The sequence below is a fragment of the Hippopotamus amphibius genome, chromosome 9 (genome assembly GCF_030028045.1).
Source record: "Hippopotamus amphibius kiboko isolate mHipAmp2 chromosome 9, mHipAmp2.hap2, whole genome shotgun sequence".
NCBI classification, from domain to species: domain Eukaryota; kingdom Metazoa; phylum Chordata; class Mammalia; order Artiodactyla; family Hippopotamidae; genus Hippopotamus; species Hippopotamus amphibius.
Window position 1 is genome coordinate 135,432,677 of NC_080194.1, and position 18,602 is coordinate 135,451,278.

The 18,602-nt window shown below is 43.5% G+C and overlaps 1 long non-coding RNA gene across 2 annotated transcripts; it reads right to left on the bottom strand.

The window, feature by feature from the left end:
- Positions 1–12,822: 12,822 nt before the first annotated feature.
- Positions 12,823–18,388, bottom strand: LOC130860072 (uncharacterized). 2 transcript variants are annotated; one of them, XR_009055368.1, is made up of 4 exons: positions 18,287–18,388; positions 15,689–15,737; positions 13,420–13,579; positions 12,823–12,910 (listed from the first exon to the last, which is right to left on the bottom strand). It is a non-coding gene; the product is annotated as an uncharacterized LOC130860072 (long non-coding RNA). The 2 variants fall into 2 exon arrangements; XR_009055367.1 differs by lacking the exon at positions 18,287–18,388 and having other exon boundaries at positions 15,689–15,793.
- Between the last annotated feature and the right edge of the window lie 214 nt (positions 18,389–18,602).

Here is an 18,602-nt window from a genome sequence, read left to right on the forward strand (position 1 = left end):
AGGATGATGAAAAACAACCTTTTGCTATCATGTGATCCAGGAGGGCTTCTCTGAGGAGGTGACCCATGCTGGGAGAACGCGCCAACAGAAGAAAGAATGTCCACAGAAGATTTGCACAGGTGAAGATTGTAAGTAAGGAAAGTTCCAGGTGTGCTGGAGGAATGGAAAGATGGTCAGACCAGAGTGGCTGCAGGGTTGGAGCAAGGTGGATAGAGAAAGCACTTCTTATTACTACAAGCAGACTGCGACTCCCAAGGAGTGGGGCTGGAAAGCCCCTCACCTCTTGCTTCTCTACTCTGGATTCACAAAGGGCCTGCTGTGGGCACCAGGCTGGTTTCTCCTCATCGGGTCACCCCACTGGTTCATGGTGGCCTAAGAGTGGCCGCCTTTCTGCTGGAGGTTCTTGGCAGGATGCCCAGGCCAGACTGGCTGAGCTTGGCTTGGGGCGCGAGGACCCTGCCACGCGGCCGTCAATCTGCTGAGTGATGAGCGCTGCCTAATGGCACGGAATGTATTTAAAATGCAATCCAGGGTGCCGGGCCCTATTCTACATGCAGTACTATTAGGGAGGCTCCATTCTTGGCCGAACAGGACTCCCACATGCACAAGGGCACCACTTAGAGTGAGATTGCACTGAAATTGACTTTGGAGGGAGGTGGCCTCCCCAAGTGAGAAGCAGATGGAAGGGAAGCAGAGGGCACCTCTACTCTGGGCACCAGGCAATCTCTGTGGGTCTCAATTACTGATGTTCTGTGCTCTGCTGGTGCCCCAGGAAGGGATAAGACACCGTTCTGAGGGAAAACAAAGTCTTCCAGCTGCTGGCATGCTGGAATCCGGGTGTGGGCATTATATACTTTACGTATGTATTTTAATAATTTTTATTCACATACACATGTATATATCCACCCATCCACCCATCTAGGTATGTGTCTGTGTATCTGTCTATCACAGATAACCACAGGGCTAACATATTTGATCACTTTTTCCATTCAAGGAATGGTTATAAGCACATTAACTTATTTCATCCTCACAAAACCCCTGCTAGGTACTATAATAATTCCCATTTCAAGATGGTAACATGGAGGCACAGAGTGTTTATGTAACTTGCCCAGGGTCATCCCATAGCTAGTAAATTAGAGAGTGGAGATTTGAACGCAAGAAGCCCGGCTCCAGAGAAAGGCTGAAGGAACTGTAAGTGACCACCTGCATATCCTCCATCTTGGATTTTAAAATGTTGCCACTTTGTAATTTCTGCTCTCTCTGCCTTTCCCACTCGCTTTCTCCCTCTGACTCTGTCTCTCTCTCTCCATACATTACAATGCTATATGTTAATTATATCTCAATAAAACTAGGGAATAAACATGTCTATGAGAATATATTACTCAGGCGATGCATGCTGAGATATTAGGGTTGAAGTGTTACGATGTATTCAATTACTTGCAAATAGTTCAGAAAAATGTACAGAAGACATACAGATGGCCAACAGGCACGTGAAAAGATGCTCAACATCACTAATTATTAGAGAAATGCAAATCAAAGCTGCAATGAGGTATCACCTCACTGTGATCAGAATGGCCATTATCAAAAACTCTACAAATAACAAATACTGGAGAGGGTGTGGAGAAAAGGGAACCGTCCTACACTGTTGGCAGGAATGTAAATTGGTGCAGCCACTATGGAAAACAGTATAGAGTTTCCTTAAAAAACTAAAAACAGAGTTACCATATGATCCAGCAATTCTGCTCTTGGGCATATATCCAGAAACGACAAAAGCTCTAATTCAAAAAGATACCAGGGTGAGTCAAAAATTATCCGCACTCCAGTCATATTAAAATTTCTGTTGGCTGCACTGTCTTATCAGTGCTTTCCATTCAAGGCTACTGTCTCCCCAGTCACTGCAGTGCAGGTGTGAATGTGTTACATCAGTTCATTTGCAGCTGCGGTGCGAGCAAAAATGGATGCCCCGCTTGTGATTTGCACAAAAGAAGAGCAGCGTGCAGTGATTTGTTTTTTGTGGTCTGAGGGTGTACCTGGTACCATTATTTATCAAAGACATTGTGTGCAGTATTGAGAAAGTATTTTGTCTCGAAGAAGTATGTATGATGGGTAGAGAAGTTCAAAGAAGATCACACAAGTGTTAGCCACTGATAAGGAGCCAGATGCCCGTTCACGTCCATGGATTAAACACAAAAGACTGCTGTCCAAGGTCGTTGTGAGCTTGCATGACAATGGACATCTGCACACTTCTGTCCACACTGTTGACACTCTGCAAAAACTTCGTTTTGACGTGTTAAAGCATCCTCCCTATAGTCCTGATCTTGCTCCATCGGACTTCCATCTGTTTGGTCCCCTGAAAGCAGCCCTACGAGGACAAAGATCCACTTCTGATGAAGAAGTGAAGACAGCAGTGCATTTGTGGTTTGCAGCTCAGCCTAAAACATTTTTTTAATGAGTGGCTACAAAAGTTTGTTGACAGATGGACAAACTGTATTGAAAAGCAAGGAGATTATTTCAAAAAATGATGTGTTTGTCTTTTCTAAAAGTTAATTAAAATAAATTGTACAGCCAGAGTGCGGATAATTCTTGACTCACCCTCAAACATGAACCCCAATGTTCATAGCAGCGCTGTTTACAACAGCGAAGACATGGAAGCAACTTAAGTGTCCATCGACAGATGAATGGATAAAGAAAATGTGACATATATATATATACACAGCCATAAAAAAGAATGAAATAATGCCATTTGCAGCAACTTGGATGGACCTAGAGAGTATCATACTAAGTCAGACAAAAACAAATGTCATATGATATCACGTATATGTGGAATCTAAAAAAAAAAAAAGGATACAAATGAACTTATTTACAAAATAGAAATAGACTCACAGAGGTAGAAAACAAACTAATGGTTACCAAAGGGGAAAGCGGGAGGGATAAATCAGGCATTTGGGGATTAAAATAAACACACTACTATATATAAAATAGATAACCAACAAGGTCCTACTGTAGAGCACAGGGAACTCTACTCAATATCTTGTAATAACCTATAATGGAAAAGAATCTGAGAAAGAATACACACACACACACACACACACACACATACACACACACACACACACACACACACACACACGGGGTTGAGTCAAAAATTATCCACACTCTGGCTGTAGGGATTATAGAAGTTTTAACATAACCAGAGTGCAGATAAGTTTTGACCCGCCCTCATATAAATCACCTTGCTGTACACCTGAAATATTATAAATCAACTATATGTCAATGAAAGGAAGGAAGGAAAGAAGGAAGGAAGGAAGGAAGGAAGGAAGGAAGGAAGGGAGAGAAAGGAAGGAAGGAAGAGAGAAAGGAAGGAAGGAAGAGAGAAAGAAAAACGCGTGTGTGTGTGATGAGAAATTTTAAGGTCTACTCTCTTAGCAGCTTTCAAATACACACTACAGTGTTGTGAACTAGAGTCACCATACTGTATATTGCACCCCAGAACTTATTCATTATATAACTGGAAGATTGTACCTCTTAACCACCTTCATTCATTCCCCCAACCCCCACTCCCACCTCTGGCAACCACCAACCTGTTCCCTCTTTCTAGCAGTTCAGTTACTTTAGATTCCACATACGAGTGAAATCATGCAGTGTTCGTCTTTCTCTGTCTGACTTATTTCACTTAGCGTAATACACTCAAGGTTTATCCACGTCACCACAAACAGGATTTCTTTCTTTTCTATGGCTGAATAATATTCCATTGTGTATACATACCACATTTTCTTCATCCATTCACCTATCCGTGAACACACAGGTTGTTTCCATGTCTTGACTATTGTGAATAATACTGCGATGAACATGGGATAGTGATTTCATTTCCTTTGGATCTTTACCCAGAAGTGGGATTGCTGAATCCTATGGTAGTTCTATTTCTAATTTTTTTGAGGAATGTCCATACTGTTTTCCATAGTGGCTTACTAATTTATATATTCACCAACGGTATACAAGGATTCTCTTTTCTCCCCATCCTTACCAGCCCTTACCTCTTGTCTTTTTTATGAAGACCATCCTAATTTGTGTGAAATGATATCTCACTGTGACTTTGATTTGCATTTCCCTGATGATTAGTGATGTTGAGCATCTTTTCCTGTACCTGTTGGCCATGTGAATACCTTCTTTGGAAAAATGTCTCTTCAGGTCCTTCCCCCATTTTTAATTGCATTAAAACCCCTTAGGTGGTCAGGGCCAGTGGGAGAGACTCAGGAGATCTCAGCAAGAGAACGTCCTTTGCAAGAGACAAAAAGGAAGTAAAACCAATTTCGCTGAAGGTGAACCATCTTCAGCTGAGTGATTCTCCACTTCTCACCCTGATGATTGAAACTTGCAATGCATGAAGGTAAATTTCAATCCCACCTGCCCCTTCCCCACCTTAAAAATTCAGCTCATGCTGCCAGCTTCACATCAAGATGCCCACAAACATCAGACAATCCTCTGCCTTGATTGATTCACCCAGAAATTTTTCTGCCACTGCTGCAAGGCCACTCAGATCTGATTCGTTTCCTTCCCTCGGCATCTTTTACATTTCCTCTAGCCATGAGTGGAATGTTTTTCAAGTCCTCTCTGCTATTTGTTTTATTTTTCCTGCCCCAAGCCCATCTTCTTGTTCCTGATTGGTGGCAGGAAAGCTGACAGCTGGGTAGACTTAAGTAGATCACAGCCCATAAGGGGACCCTACAATAAATAGCTATATTGCTCTGAGTGATGGCCTCTCTCAGAATGAGTTATAAAGCTGGCTGACTAGTAGCATGGCACATTTGTACACCGTAACTCCCGCTCAGAACCTTGTATTCCATGGGGAGCATCCTGAGACAAAATATGGTATTTTGCAAAGCCCTGCAAGAGTTATTTGTGCTGAGTTTTAACAAATGCTTCTTTTCAAGGCTTGCATGGAGCTGGGGGCTTTGAAGATGATAATCATTGTAATCGCAACATTTATTGAGCTCCTACTGTATGCTAGGCACTGTGCTGAGGCGTTTACATGCATATCTCATTTAATCTTTGCAGCAAGTCTCTGAGATATAGGTACTGCTGTTATTCTAGTTTCACAAATGAGAAAATTTCAGGTCAGAAAGGGGAAGTCACTTGCCCCACCCCCAGAGTTTCTAATTCAATACGTCTGGGGCGGGGGGAACCTGAGAATTTGCATTTCTAACAAGTTTCCAGGTGCTGCTGCTGGTCTGGGCCACACTTGGAGAACCACTGAGTTTTCAAGCGGCTGTTCTCATGCCAGTGCTTCACCCGTTCACCTAGGTTGACCCTCATCACAATTCAGAAGATGAGTTGCCTTATCCCCATTTAAAATTTGAGGTCCAGAAGAGGGAAGTAGCTTACTCAGAAGCATGCAGGTGTGGCTGATTTCACATCCACCATTCTGTACATTAAACTGCAGCCACCTTCTGAAGTAAGAAGTTTTCATGGACCCAGACACATGGAGGGTTTCTGAAATAAATTCTGTTGGAAGATTCTTGACCTGGGTTTTAAAACCCATAGTCAAGTAAAGAATACTGGTTAGGGTTTGCCAGTCCATCTTTGCTGTCCTGGGATGCTGCAAGGAGCAGGACTAAAGCAGAGGCATTTATACTGCTTCTTAATCTGACCTGGATATCTTCCCAAGTGGAGCTAGGGAGGAAGGTCTCAGACCCTGAGACCTCCATCTCGGTTGTGACAACCAGAAATATCTCTAGATGTTGCCAAGTGTCCCAGGTGGGGACAGGTATGACATCATCCACTTCACTAGATTGTAGGCTCTGGGAGGACTTTCTCATCCTCAACCTCCAGCACCTAGAATAGAACCTAGTACTTATTTATTCCTTAATAAATGTTTGCTGAATGAAGATTCTGGGCTGAGTAGCAAAGCATGCCTCAGGCAAAAGTCAGAAGACCTGAATTCTCATCCTGAATGTGCCAGTGACTGGTTATGTGACCCAAAGCCACCCTTCCTCTATGTTCTGAGTTCAGGTCTCTGAAACTGACATGGATGGGCATGCTGGCCCCTCTGAGTCTGGCTGGGGAGAGTGGCATCAGTATCACCTGGCAGTTTGTAGGTTCCTGACTCCAGTGCCCTTGCCCACAAATGATAACCTTGTCTCTTCTCTGTGCTGTAAATGGCCCTCTGGTGGGCCGAAAGAGTGAATGCAATTTCCAAAAGGTTTCAGCTGGGAAGCACAGAGCAGTAGAACTTTTCTGCAGTGAGAGAGCAATCCTGAGAGTCAAGCCTGCCTGTGCATTGGAATCGCCGGAGGCAGGTGGGACATGCCAATAGCCAGGCCCCAGTACCAGAGCGGCTCATGAAAGGGGCTGGAGGGGGAACCTAGCATCCCAGGCATCCCAGCTTTAAAACCATTCCAGGCAAATTCTAAGATCAGCCAGGGGTAAGAACGGCTGAAGCGTGAATCAGAATCCCCTGGAGAGCTAGTTAAAACATAAATTTCAGGGCTCCACACCCAGAGACGTCAATTCCCTGGGTCTGGGGAGGAGGAGAATAATTTGCAAGTCTAACCAAGGCCAGGTAATACTGATGCCACTCTCCCCAGCCAGACTCAGAGGGGCCAGCATGCCCATCCATGTCAGTTTCAGAGACCCGAACTCAGAACATAGAGGAAGGGTGGCTTTGGGTTACATAACCAGTCACTGGCACATTCAGGATGAGAATTCAGGTCTTCTGACTTTTGCCTGAGGCATGCTTTGCTACTCAGCCCAGAATCTTCATTCAGCAAACATTTATTAAGGAATAAATAAGTACTAGATGCTATTCTAGGTGCTAGAGGTTGAGGATGAGAAAGATAGACACAATTCCTGTCCTCCCAGAGCCTACAGTCTAGTGAAGTGGTTTAAACCAAGGATGGTTTCACACCTGTCCCCACCTGGGACACTTGGTAACCTCTAGAGATGTTTCTGGCTGTCTCAACTGAGATGGAGGGGGAAGGATGCTACCAGCATCTCGAGAGGAGAGGCCAGGGATGCTTCTAAACATCCTACACTGCACAAGAGATCCCTGCAACACAGAATGATCTGGCCCAAAATGTCAATAGTGCTGAGGTTGAGAAACCCTGGGTTAGTAGGTAAGACGGGCATATGAACAGGCAACTAAAATACACTGGAGGTGCAAGGTGGTGGCCAAAACAGCAGAGCAGAAAGACACTGAGTTCACTTCCTGATATAGATACACCAAATTACAACTACTTATGGAGCAGCTACCCGTGAGAATGACCTGAAGGCTGGCAGAAAAGATCTTCCACTGCTAACGATGTAAAGAAGGAACCACAATGAGATGGGTAAGAAGGACTGAGAAGTGATATAGTGAAGACTCACACCACCAGCTCAGCAACCCACAAAAGGGAAAAATATCACAATCCCAGAGGTTCTCCCCAAGGAGCGAGGGATCTAAGCTCCACATTGGGCTCCCCAGCCCTGGGGTCCTGCACCAGGAAGGGGAGCCCCCAGAATGTTTGGCTTTGAAAACCAGTGGGGCTTATGTTTGGGAGAGCTAGAGGGCTATAGGAAACAGAGACTCCACTCTTAAAGGGCACACAAAACCTCGCCTGCTCTGAGTGTCAGTGCCGAGGCAGTAGTTTGAAAAGAACCTGAGTCAGACCCACTTGCCCATCTTGGAGAGCCTCCTGGCGAGGCAGGAGCACTGAGACTCCCCCTGGGGACATAGACACGGGGGCAGCCACTTTGGGGAGCTCTTTCTACTGCGATAACATCAGCACTGGCAAACACTGTTTAAAAATACTCCCTTTAGTGAATTAGCACCAGGAATCCAACCCCACCCACCAGTGGACCAGCACCAGCACCCAGAACCCCAGGCTGCATAGACAGCCACACAGGGACCCGGCCACAGCCACCAGTGGGCCAGCAGCAGACCCACACTCCCCTGGGACACACAGTCAACCATGCAAGAAGCCTACCTGGCCCTCCAATGGGCTCACAGTCACTGCACAGGACACAGCCTCACAGCCACCCAGGTTGGGGGCCTGCCCCCCCACCAGAGTGCCCACAGTAATCACCCCACCACAAGAGAAGGGCTCAAGCAGCCCACATAAGCACCACAAAAGCACATAGCTCTGGTGACCAGAGGGGAGTGTGCCGCTGGGTCCCATAGGATATCTCCTATGTAAGATCACTTCTTCAAGATTGAGAACATAACTGATCTGTGTAACACACAAAAGAAACACAGAGAATTGGGCAAAATGAAGGGACAGAGGGATGTGTTTGATATGAAGAAACGAGACATACGTGACCTTAGAAAAAGAACTAAACAAAGTGGAGGTAAGCAATCAACAACACATGAAAAGGATCATATGCCATGGCCAAGTGGGATTTATCCCAGGGATGCAAGAAGGTTCAATTTTGCAAATCAACCAATGTGATACACCACCTTAAAACAAACGGAAAAATAAAAATCATATGATCATCTCAATAAATGTAGACAAAACTTTTGATAAAATTCAACATCCATTTATGATAAAAAAAAAAACTGTCAACAAAGTGGGTATAGAGAGAACATACCCTCTAATAATAAATATAATAAAGGCCATATATAACAAGCTCATGGCTAACACCACACTCAATGGTGAAAAGCTGAAAGCTTTTCTTCTAAGATCAGGGACAAGACAAGGATGTTCACTCTCACCACTTTTATTCAACATAGTATAGGAAGTCCTAGCCACAGCAATCAGACAAGAAAAAGAAATAAAAGAAATCCAAATGTGAAAGGAAGAGGTAAAACTGTCACCATTTGTAGATGACATGATATTATATGTAGAAAATCCCAAAGATGCTACCAAAAAGCTATTAGAACTAATAAATGATTTCAATGAAGCTGCGGGTTGCTAGAATGATACACAGGAGTCTGTTACATAGAAATACACTAATAACTCACTATTAGAAAGAGAAATGAAGGAAACAATCCCATTTACAACTGCATCAAAAAGAATAAAATACCTAGGAATAAATTTAACAAAGGAGGTAAAAGACTTGTACTCTGAAAAGTATAAGACATTGATGAAAGAAATTGAAGAGGATTCAGACAAATGGAAATATATACCATGCTTGGGACTTCCCTGGTGGTGCAGTGGTTAAGAATCTGCCTGCCAATGCAGGGGACACGGGTTCCATCTGTGGTCCAGGAAGATCCCACGTGCCACAGAGCAACTAAGTCCATGAGCCACAACTACTGAGCCTGTGCTCTAAAGCCTGTGAGCCACAACTACTGAACCCATGCACCACAACTACTGAAGCCCACCTGCCTAGAGCCTGTGCTCCGCAACAAGAGAAGCCACCACAATGAGAAGCCCAAGCACTGCAATGAAGAGTAGCCCTGCTCACCACAACTAGAGAAAGCCTGCACACAGCAACGAAGACCCAACACAGCCTAATTAATTAATTAATTAAAAAAATAAATGAAGTAAAAGGAATATATACCATGTTCACGTTCTAGAAGAATTAATATTGTTAAGATGACTATACCACCCAAGGCAATCTACAGATCCAATGCAGTCCCTATCAAAATACGAAAGGCATTTTTCACACAATGCAAATAAATAATTCTAAAATTTGTGTGGAAACACAAAGACCCTGAAGAGCCAAAACAATTTTGAGAAAGAAGAAGAAAGCTGGAAGCATCACACTCCCTAATTTCAAACTATACTACAGAGCTACAGTTATCAAAACAGTACAGTACTTGCACAAAAACAGACACACAGATCAATGGTAGAGAATAGAAAGCCCAGAAAAAATCCCACACTTATATGGTCAATTAATCTATGACAAAGAAGGCAAGAATATACGATGGGGAAAAGACTGCCTCTTCAATAAGTGGTACTGGGAAAATTGGACAGCTACATGCAAAAGAATCAAACTGGACTACTTTCTCACACTATATACAAAAATAAACTCAAAATGGATTAAACACTTAAATGTTAAGACCCAAAACCCTAAAACTCTTAGAAGAAAACATATTTGCAGTATGCTCTTTAACACTGGTCTTAGCAATATTTTTTTTGGATCTCAGGCAAAGAAAAAAAAAAGCAAGAATAAACAAGTGGAACAACATCAAACTACAAAGCTCTTGCACAGCACAAGAAACTATCAACAAAATGAAAATGCAGCCTCCTGAGTGGGAGAAGACGTTTGCAAACAATGTATCTGCGAAGGGGTTAATATCCAAAATGCACAAAGAACTGATACAACTCAACATTAAAAAAAAAAAACCCTATTTAAAAATGAGTGGAGCACCTGACTAGACATTTTTCTAAAGAAGACATAAGATGGTCAACAGACACATGAAAAGATGCTTAACATCCCTCATCATCAGGGAACTCCAAATCAAAAGCACAATGAGATACTAACTCACACTTGTCAAAATGACTGTCATCAAAAAGACAACAAAGAGCAAGTACATGTGAGGATGTGAAGAAAAGAGAACCCTTGTGCACTGTTAGTGGAAATGTAAATTGGTGAATCCACTCTTTTCCGCAGAAGATTCTTCAAAAAATTAAAAACAGAACTGCCATATGATTCAGCAATTTCACTCCGGGTATTTACCAGAAGAAAACAAAAACACTGGGGGGAAAAAAAGGCATATGCACACCAATGTTCATTGCAGCACTATTTACAATAGCCACACTATGGAAGCACCTTAATTGTCCATCAACTGATGAGTGGATAAAAAAGATGTGTGTACATATATACAGTGGAATATTACTCCTCCATAAAAAAAGAAATCTTGCCAATCATGACAACATGGATGGATCCAGAGGGGTTTTCTTAAATAAATTTATTTAGTTATTTATCTATTTATTTATTGGCTGCGTTAGGTCTTCATTGCTGTGCGTGGGCTTTCTCTAGTTGCAGCGAGCGGGGGCTACTCTTTGTTGTGGTGCGTGGGCTTCTCATTGCAGTGGCTTCTCTTGTTGTGGAGCACGGGCTCTAGGTGCATGGGCTTCAGTAGTTGTGGCACATGGGCTCAATAGTTGTGGCTCGAGGACTCTAGAGCTCAGGTTCAGTAGCTGCGGCACACAGGCTTAGTTGCTCTGCGGCATGTGGGATCTTCCCGGACCAGGGTTCGAACCCATGTCCCCTGCATTGGCAGACGGATTCCTAATCACTGCGCCACCAGGGAAGTCCCCAGAGGGTATTATACTAATTATTTTACTATGTGAAATAAATCAGACAGAGGAAGATAAATACCATATGATCTCACTTATACATGGAATCTAAAAACAAAACAAACAAACAAACAAAACACAAAGAAAACAGGCTGATAGCTACAGAGAACAGATGGGTGGTTTCCAGAGGACAGGAAGATGGTAGGGGGGAATTAGTGAAGATGATTAAGAGTACAAGCCTCCAGCTATAAAATAAATCATTCACAGGGATGTAATATACAGTATTAGAAATATGGTCAATACTATTGTAATAACTTGTTATGGGGACAAATGATTACTAGACTTATTATGGTAATCATTTCATAATGCATGCAAATATCAAATCAATGTGTCATACACCTGAAATATAACATTGTATGTCAACTACATAGTTTTTTAAATGTGAAAGTTTGCCATAAGGAATTCTCTCTCTCCAGAGGAATTTATTGTATTTTCAGGTAATTAAATATGTATCTGTCCCATTTAACTTTGTCACATTATATTCTATGTAACACATGGCTGTGATTTCTGAAGCATTCCCAGTTGACGGCCACACAGGTTTCCTCTACTGTTACTGATACAAACCGTAACATGGTACAATCTTTAAAAGCTTTCTGTGGATATGCACCCATTTTTGCCAGTGTGCTAATGGTAAAGTCACTTTTTAATTTCATGTATGCTGATGGCCAAGGAATTTTGTATTCTATGTATGTGGTAGAATTCTCCTGAAAAAAGCCTTTACAAGTTTGTTTTCCAATCAACATGGTCTCAGTGCCCAGTCAGGAGACTTCATGGAATTAGAAATAGAAGTAATGACATTGAGGGTGTTAGACTCATCATTTCATTGAAGGTTCTATGGCTTCCGATTGTTTCTCTGACCCTGCTTATGTTCCACATTAGCCACTAACAACCCAAGCAGACTTCAACATAGGATTGTATAAAAACTTTGGTATCTCTCCACCACGGAATACCACTCAGTAAAACACAGGAATCACCGATCTAGGAAACAACATAGATGAATCTCAAGAGACTTACACTGAACGAATAACTTCAAACCCTAAGTGTTACCTACTTTGTTATTCTACTCATAAGACACTCAAATGACACATTTATAGAAATGGAGGGCAGATAACAGATGAATGGTTGCCAAAGTTTACGGTGGCGGTGATAGCTGGAGGGAAGTGATCGTGGCTATAAAAAGGCAACTGGAAGGATGCTTATGATGATGGAAATGTGTATCTTGAACTGTACGAAGGTCGATATTCTAGTCTGTATGGACCACAGTTTGGCATTGGGTAAAGGGTACATGGGATTGCTGTGTATTATTTCTTATAGCAGCATGTGAACCTAAAATTATTTTGAAATAAACATTTTAATTAAATAATACAGTGGGGATGACATCTGTGATGGAGGAAGTTGAGGGTGCTGTTGAATCAGAGAAAAGCACCTAACCCACAGATATGGGATCTGGAAGGATTTCAGGAAGAGGAAATGTCTAAAGAGAAAACCAAAAGATGAGTCAGATGAGAGAATAAGGGATTGGGGAAAGAGATGCAGACAAAGAAAACAGTGTGTGCAAAGAGAAACACAGCACAGTAGAGGAGCAATACTCCCCACTCACCTCCACTGAGCACACGGCATCCACCAACCACTGCTACCACTGCTGTAAGCACTGTACAACCATGAATGCGCTTGACGCTCACAGTCACCTTAAGAGGAAAATGCTCTATTATTCCCATGTTATAGATGTGGCAAGTGGCCCAGAGAGGTCAAATGACTCAGCCAAGGTCACACAGCTGATGTGTAGTGGAGCTAGAATAAGAACCAGGCATCCTGGCTCCCAGACTCCATAACTTGGAGCACTCTGTTACATGCAGATGCGAATTCACTATTTGGGAGCATGAAGGTAAAGGGGGTGGGGTATCAATGGGTATGGGGAAGATGGGGCCAGGAGGTAGGGAAGAGGCTGACATGGCCATGCAAGACACCTAAGTGGTTCAGGCACCAACTAATGGCTGTGGGAAGTCAGTGAAGGATTTAGTTGGGAAAGGGACATATTTAGATATTTGGAAAGTGGCACAGGTCAAGGAAGAGCCCAGATTAAGAGTGAGTTGAGGCAGAGAAGAAGGGTTTTAAATTCATGACCCTAGAGGAAATACGGGTGCCCTTTGTATTCCAGGGAAACATGTGCATTTCCAGGCTTCTTAAGACATCTCACCCATTCAGTATCTCTCCCCACGAGGATCAGTGGATCATCTGTCAGCCTGTGATAAAATTGGAACAAGGTGGGAAAAAATGGGCTTCACTGCTGCATTTCGGAAGGAGTCTTCCCCATGGCCAGTCCCCAAGCATCATTTAGCCAGCTCGCAAACTAGAAGCTTTAAAATAACAGAATTGTTTAGTAGTAGAAAAATACAGTTATTAGCTATGATTATAGGGGAATCCAACTGAGCCCGTCTTCTCCTAACTGGCAATTTCAAACTGCCTCTTTTCCCCAAATTTCAGAAAAGGACGAACCCAAACCTTGCAAGCGGCTCCACATTGTTTGTTTGTTATTTTTAAACAAATCAAACGGAAATTGATCTGCCTTCTTGGGAATGCGGTAGCTGCCAAATGGCCTGGCTCTCCTACAGGTTTCTGTGGCGAACACCATCCGTCAGCCACGATCGCTTCAATTGTGAATAATCAGGGAACTAATTACGGCCTTGTGGCATCACCCTCACCAGCAGGTAACATAATTCACTACTAAGTGGGGTGAAAATGAGCCTCCCGTGCTTTGGAGGAAGCTGTCAGTCCCCGTAACATTCCAACACTCTGCTACTACAGGCTTCCCTCAAGTAAGATCTGGGGAGCCTCAGCTTCAAGGAGAACACTGACCACCTGCCCATCTGCCCACCTGCCCAGCCCTTCCTTCTCAACATGTATTTATTGAGGCTCTAAGTTTCAGACAAGCCAATGGAGCTTGTAGCCTACAGGCTAGCTAGATACTAAATAAAGGAGATCATTGTTTAATGGTGATAAAGCTTGGAAAAGAAAGGAAACACATGTTCCCTTAGAATGGGGTCCTTAGAATGGAGGCATCTCTCAAGGGGCAGCATCTCCCAGACACCTGACTGATGAGGAGGATGTGGTCCTGCAAAGATCTAGAGGCAGAAGGTTCCAGCAAACGCAGAGGCGTGAGGAAGGAGCAAGCTGGAGGTTCAAGGGTAGAAGGCAGTGTGGCCGGAGTGGGTTGAAAGCAGAAGAGAATGTAGGGAACCAGGCAGGTCATTTCTGATTTGCAGCCATCGCCAGGAGCTTAGATGTATTCGGAGGGCAGCGAGACACCCCTGGAGGGCTTCAAGGACCAGGAAGGCAGGATCACCGTGAGACCACAGCAGCAGATGGGGAGCAGGGCAGGAATCCCAGGCATATTCTGGAGGTAGAGCCCCAGGTGCTGGTGATGGTGTTGGGATGATAAGCGTCGGAGGTCTCTGGACGCATCACCCCATTTCCTCCTCAAACCAGGGCACAGAGCTCTCTCTACCAAGCATCATCTTCCCCACCCTGTGTTTCTTAAGCATCTGCAGATTGCCCAGCGGGGAGTTCTCTTTCGAGTACTCTGTCTACTGCCATATTCAAAGGCAGGAGACCTTGCTTAATAGAAAACCATGGTGGTTTCCAGAAAGCCTGCCATACAAACATGAAACAATATGCCTTGTTTTTTGCTTTGGGTTTATTTCTGGGTCACAAAGACCTTACATTCTCATGAGGGGTGACATGGACTGACTCCCAGAAAAATGCATATGCTCGTAAGATCTTCACATGTATATACCCCTAAAGACTATCTGTGAACACTCTGGGGACCTGTGAGCCCCCAGTAAAGATTCCCTCCCATCATGTGACAGGACACTTACCCCTTGATCTGGCAAATCTTGAAATAATACCCCTCTTGTCAGCAGGCCCAGCCACCAGAAGTCCTTGCCTATCATAAGTAAGAGAATCGGGGCAATGCCCCCAAGGGTATATACTGAATATTATCTTGTCCAATTGAAAATGGAGATAAAGCCCCACTGTTGAAGCCAGATGAGGTCACGGGGGAAAAAAAGAGTCCAGAGTCAGCGAGGGTGTCTGGGCCTGTCTTGGCCCTGTACAGGATAGACTAGTGGTTACCAATGTCACCTGGCGGTCGGGCAGTGGGATTCAAGGCCAGCTCTGTGAGCTTGAGCAAAGCAGCATGTTTTCTAAGGTTTCCTTTGTTCATCTCTGTAAGGGGGCAGGGCATGGCACTTCCCTCCCAGGTTTTGGGGAAAGATTAAGTAAGATTGTGTCTACAATGTGAACTTCCCACGGTGGTGTGGTTATAAGCTGAGCAGGTTTGGGCGAGTCAAGGCAGCTCAGAACCTCACGTAACAACACGCCTGCCCTGTGGGGCTGGGGTATTTGGAGAATCAAATGTGGGAATGTACGTGGAAACCCCCTTTACGTCCCTAGCAGGCGATACTTACACAGTACTGTTGCTTTGAGGGTTCATCAAGACGGGCTTCTGAAGCTTCCCTGCTCGGAAAAGAGAGAGTCTGTGATTTAAAACAAACAAACAAATTTCCCTTTTGGTCTGTTGCAACAGCCTTTGAGATCATTGGTGACATCCTAAGAAACTGGGCTGGAAGTTTTTCGCCTACACTCATAAAGCAAGTTGAATAAAACAATTGTTGGGTTCGGCTGAGGAGCTGATGAATCACAGCCTACTGTTGGGTGCCTTCCAACATGTGGTCACATCTGGATGAGCTGGATCTGCACCGGGGGGCAATTCGGATCCACAGACATCTGACTACACGAGGCTTCCCTTTTGATTTTTGCCTTTATGTTTAAAAGACTTGGAAGAGCCCGAGTCCACTGTCCTTCTTTGTCAGTAGGAACTAGTGGGCAGTGGGAGCTCTGGTGAGTTCAGGCCATGCCAGCATCACTGTACTGAGGGTGATGGCCACTGTCACTACACAGAGCTGGACAAGGACAGGACACAGATTGCATATTCAGTATAAGGCAGGCCTGACCCCTGGACATTTGCACATCCATAAAATAGAATATTTTCTTGGTGCAGCCACTATGGAGAACAGTATGGAGGTTCCTTAAAAACTAAAAATAGAGCTACCATGTGATCTAGCAATTCCACTCCTGGGCATATATCTGGAGAAAACCATAATTCAAAAAGATATATGCACCCCAATGTTCATTGCAGCACTATTTACAATAGCCAGGTCATGGAAGCAACCTAAAAGTCCATTGACAGATGAATGGATAAAGAAGACGTGGTACATATATACAATGGGATACTACTCAGCCACAAAAAAAGAATGAAATTATGTCATTTGCACTGACATGGATGGACCTAGAGATTGTCATACTGAGTGAAGTAAGTCAAACAGAGAAAGACAAATATCGTATGATATCACTTATATGTGGAATCTTAAAAAAGATGATACAAATGAACTTATTTACAAAACAGAAACAGACTCACAGACATAGGAAACAAACTTATGGCTACCAAAGGGGAAAGGAAAGGAGGAGAGATAAATTAGGAGGATGGGAGTAACATATACACACTACTATATATAACATAGATAAACAACAAGGACCTACTATATAGCACAGGGAACTATACTCAATACTTTGTAATAACCTATATGGGAAAAGAATCTGAAAAGGAATACATATACATTTATATTTATATACATATATATATATGAATCACTTCGTTGTACACCTGAAACTAACAGAACATTGTAAATCAACTATACTTCAATTTAAAAAACTCATATTATGAAAGAATATTGAATGGCAAGAGAAACTTGTATGAAGTTTGTTGAAGATATGTTGAAGTCATACAGTAATTCCCAGGACCTCAGAACGTGACCTTATTTGGACATAGGGTTGTTCCAGATGTGATGTGTTAAGATGAGGTATCTAGAGTCAGGCCATGTGAAGACCCAGACACACAAGGAGACTGTCATATGGTAACAAAGGCAGAGACTGGAGTGATGCACCTGCAAGGCAAGGAGCACTAACAACTGGCAGCCATCACGAGAAGCTAGAAAAAGGCAAGGACGCATCCCCTATAGGTTTCACAGGGATCATGGCCCTGCAGGCACCTTGATCTCAGACTTCCAGCCGCCAGACTGTGAGACAATGCATTTCTATTGTTTTAATCCGCCCAGGTTGTGGTACTTTGTTTCGACTGCCCTAGGAAATGAATGCAGAGGCTGTTAATGCTCTATTGCTAAGTGAAAAAGCAACTGATAAATCAGTGTGCAGACTATGATCTCATTTATATAAGAATCATGGTTATGTAATTTTAAATGACAGGAAAGATATACAATAAAATACTAACAGATTTATCGCTAGGGGATGGAATTGCAGGTTTAAATTTTTGCTCATTTTTCTAGTCCATATTTTCCAAATTTTCAAAACAAATATATTATTAGTATAATAGGAAAGAAGGTTATTTTTTTACAACAGAGATAAATTGCCCCTGGAAATATGCTCCCCACTTGTACACATTATATCAACAAGCAGCGTATTGAATTTGCTTCCTAAAGTCTCAGCCTCTCTTGCCCACACATGCTCAGACTATGACTCTTCACTGAGAGAGGAGCAGAAGGAGGAGGGTTTCTCCCTTTCCCTTTTATAATCAGTGGCTCCCCAGTACCATGAGAGTATAAGCCATGTAAGATCTCCCACGCCCAGCCCTGCCAACATCTCCACTCTCATTCCCCACCCAAAGGCACCCTCCAATACTGATCAGCTTATAACACATCTCTCACACACACACACACACAGACACCCACACCCACCCCACTTGTACCTATCTGTAGTAATATTCTGCCTCATTCCCTAAGGAATCTCATGTGACTTCCCACATGAAAGCACACTGTGCCGTGCCTTAGTGCTTTGCTCATCCCATTTTCTTTGCCAAGTATGCCCTCCCCAGCTAAGTGCCAGTCATCTTTAGATCCTCGGCCTAAAGGCCAATTCCTCCAAGAAACCTTCCTTGATACCTCTGCCTTTTCAGGTTTTGTTGGGGTTCCCACGCTGTGTCATCACATCACCTGGGTATCCGGAAGTCCTATCCCAAGTCATAATTGCTGACTTCCTTCTGTCTTTTCCACGGCAGCTTCAGTTCCAGGAGGGCAAGCAACACTCCCTGATCCTTTCTGTACCCAGAGTGCCGGGGCCTGGTAAGCAGTAGCAACTCAGTAAGTTCTTGCAGAACTGCTTGGAAGCCCAGATAGCTGAAAGCAATAATGAGACAGGCTGGGACCTGAGACCTGGGACCTGGAACCCTTTGCTACAGTGCTTGCATCTGGACAGATGTCTCCTTGAGAAACAAAATGCAAAGAAACTATGAGGGACTAAAAATAACTG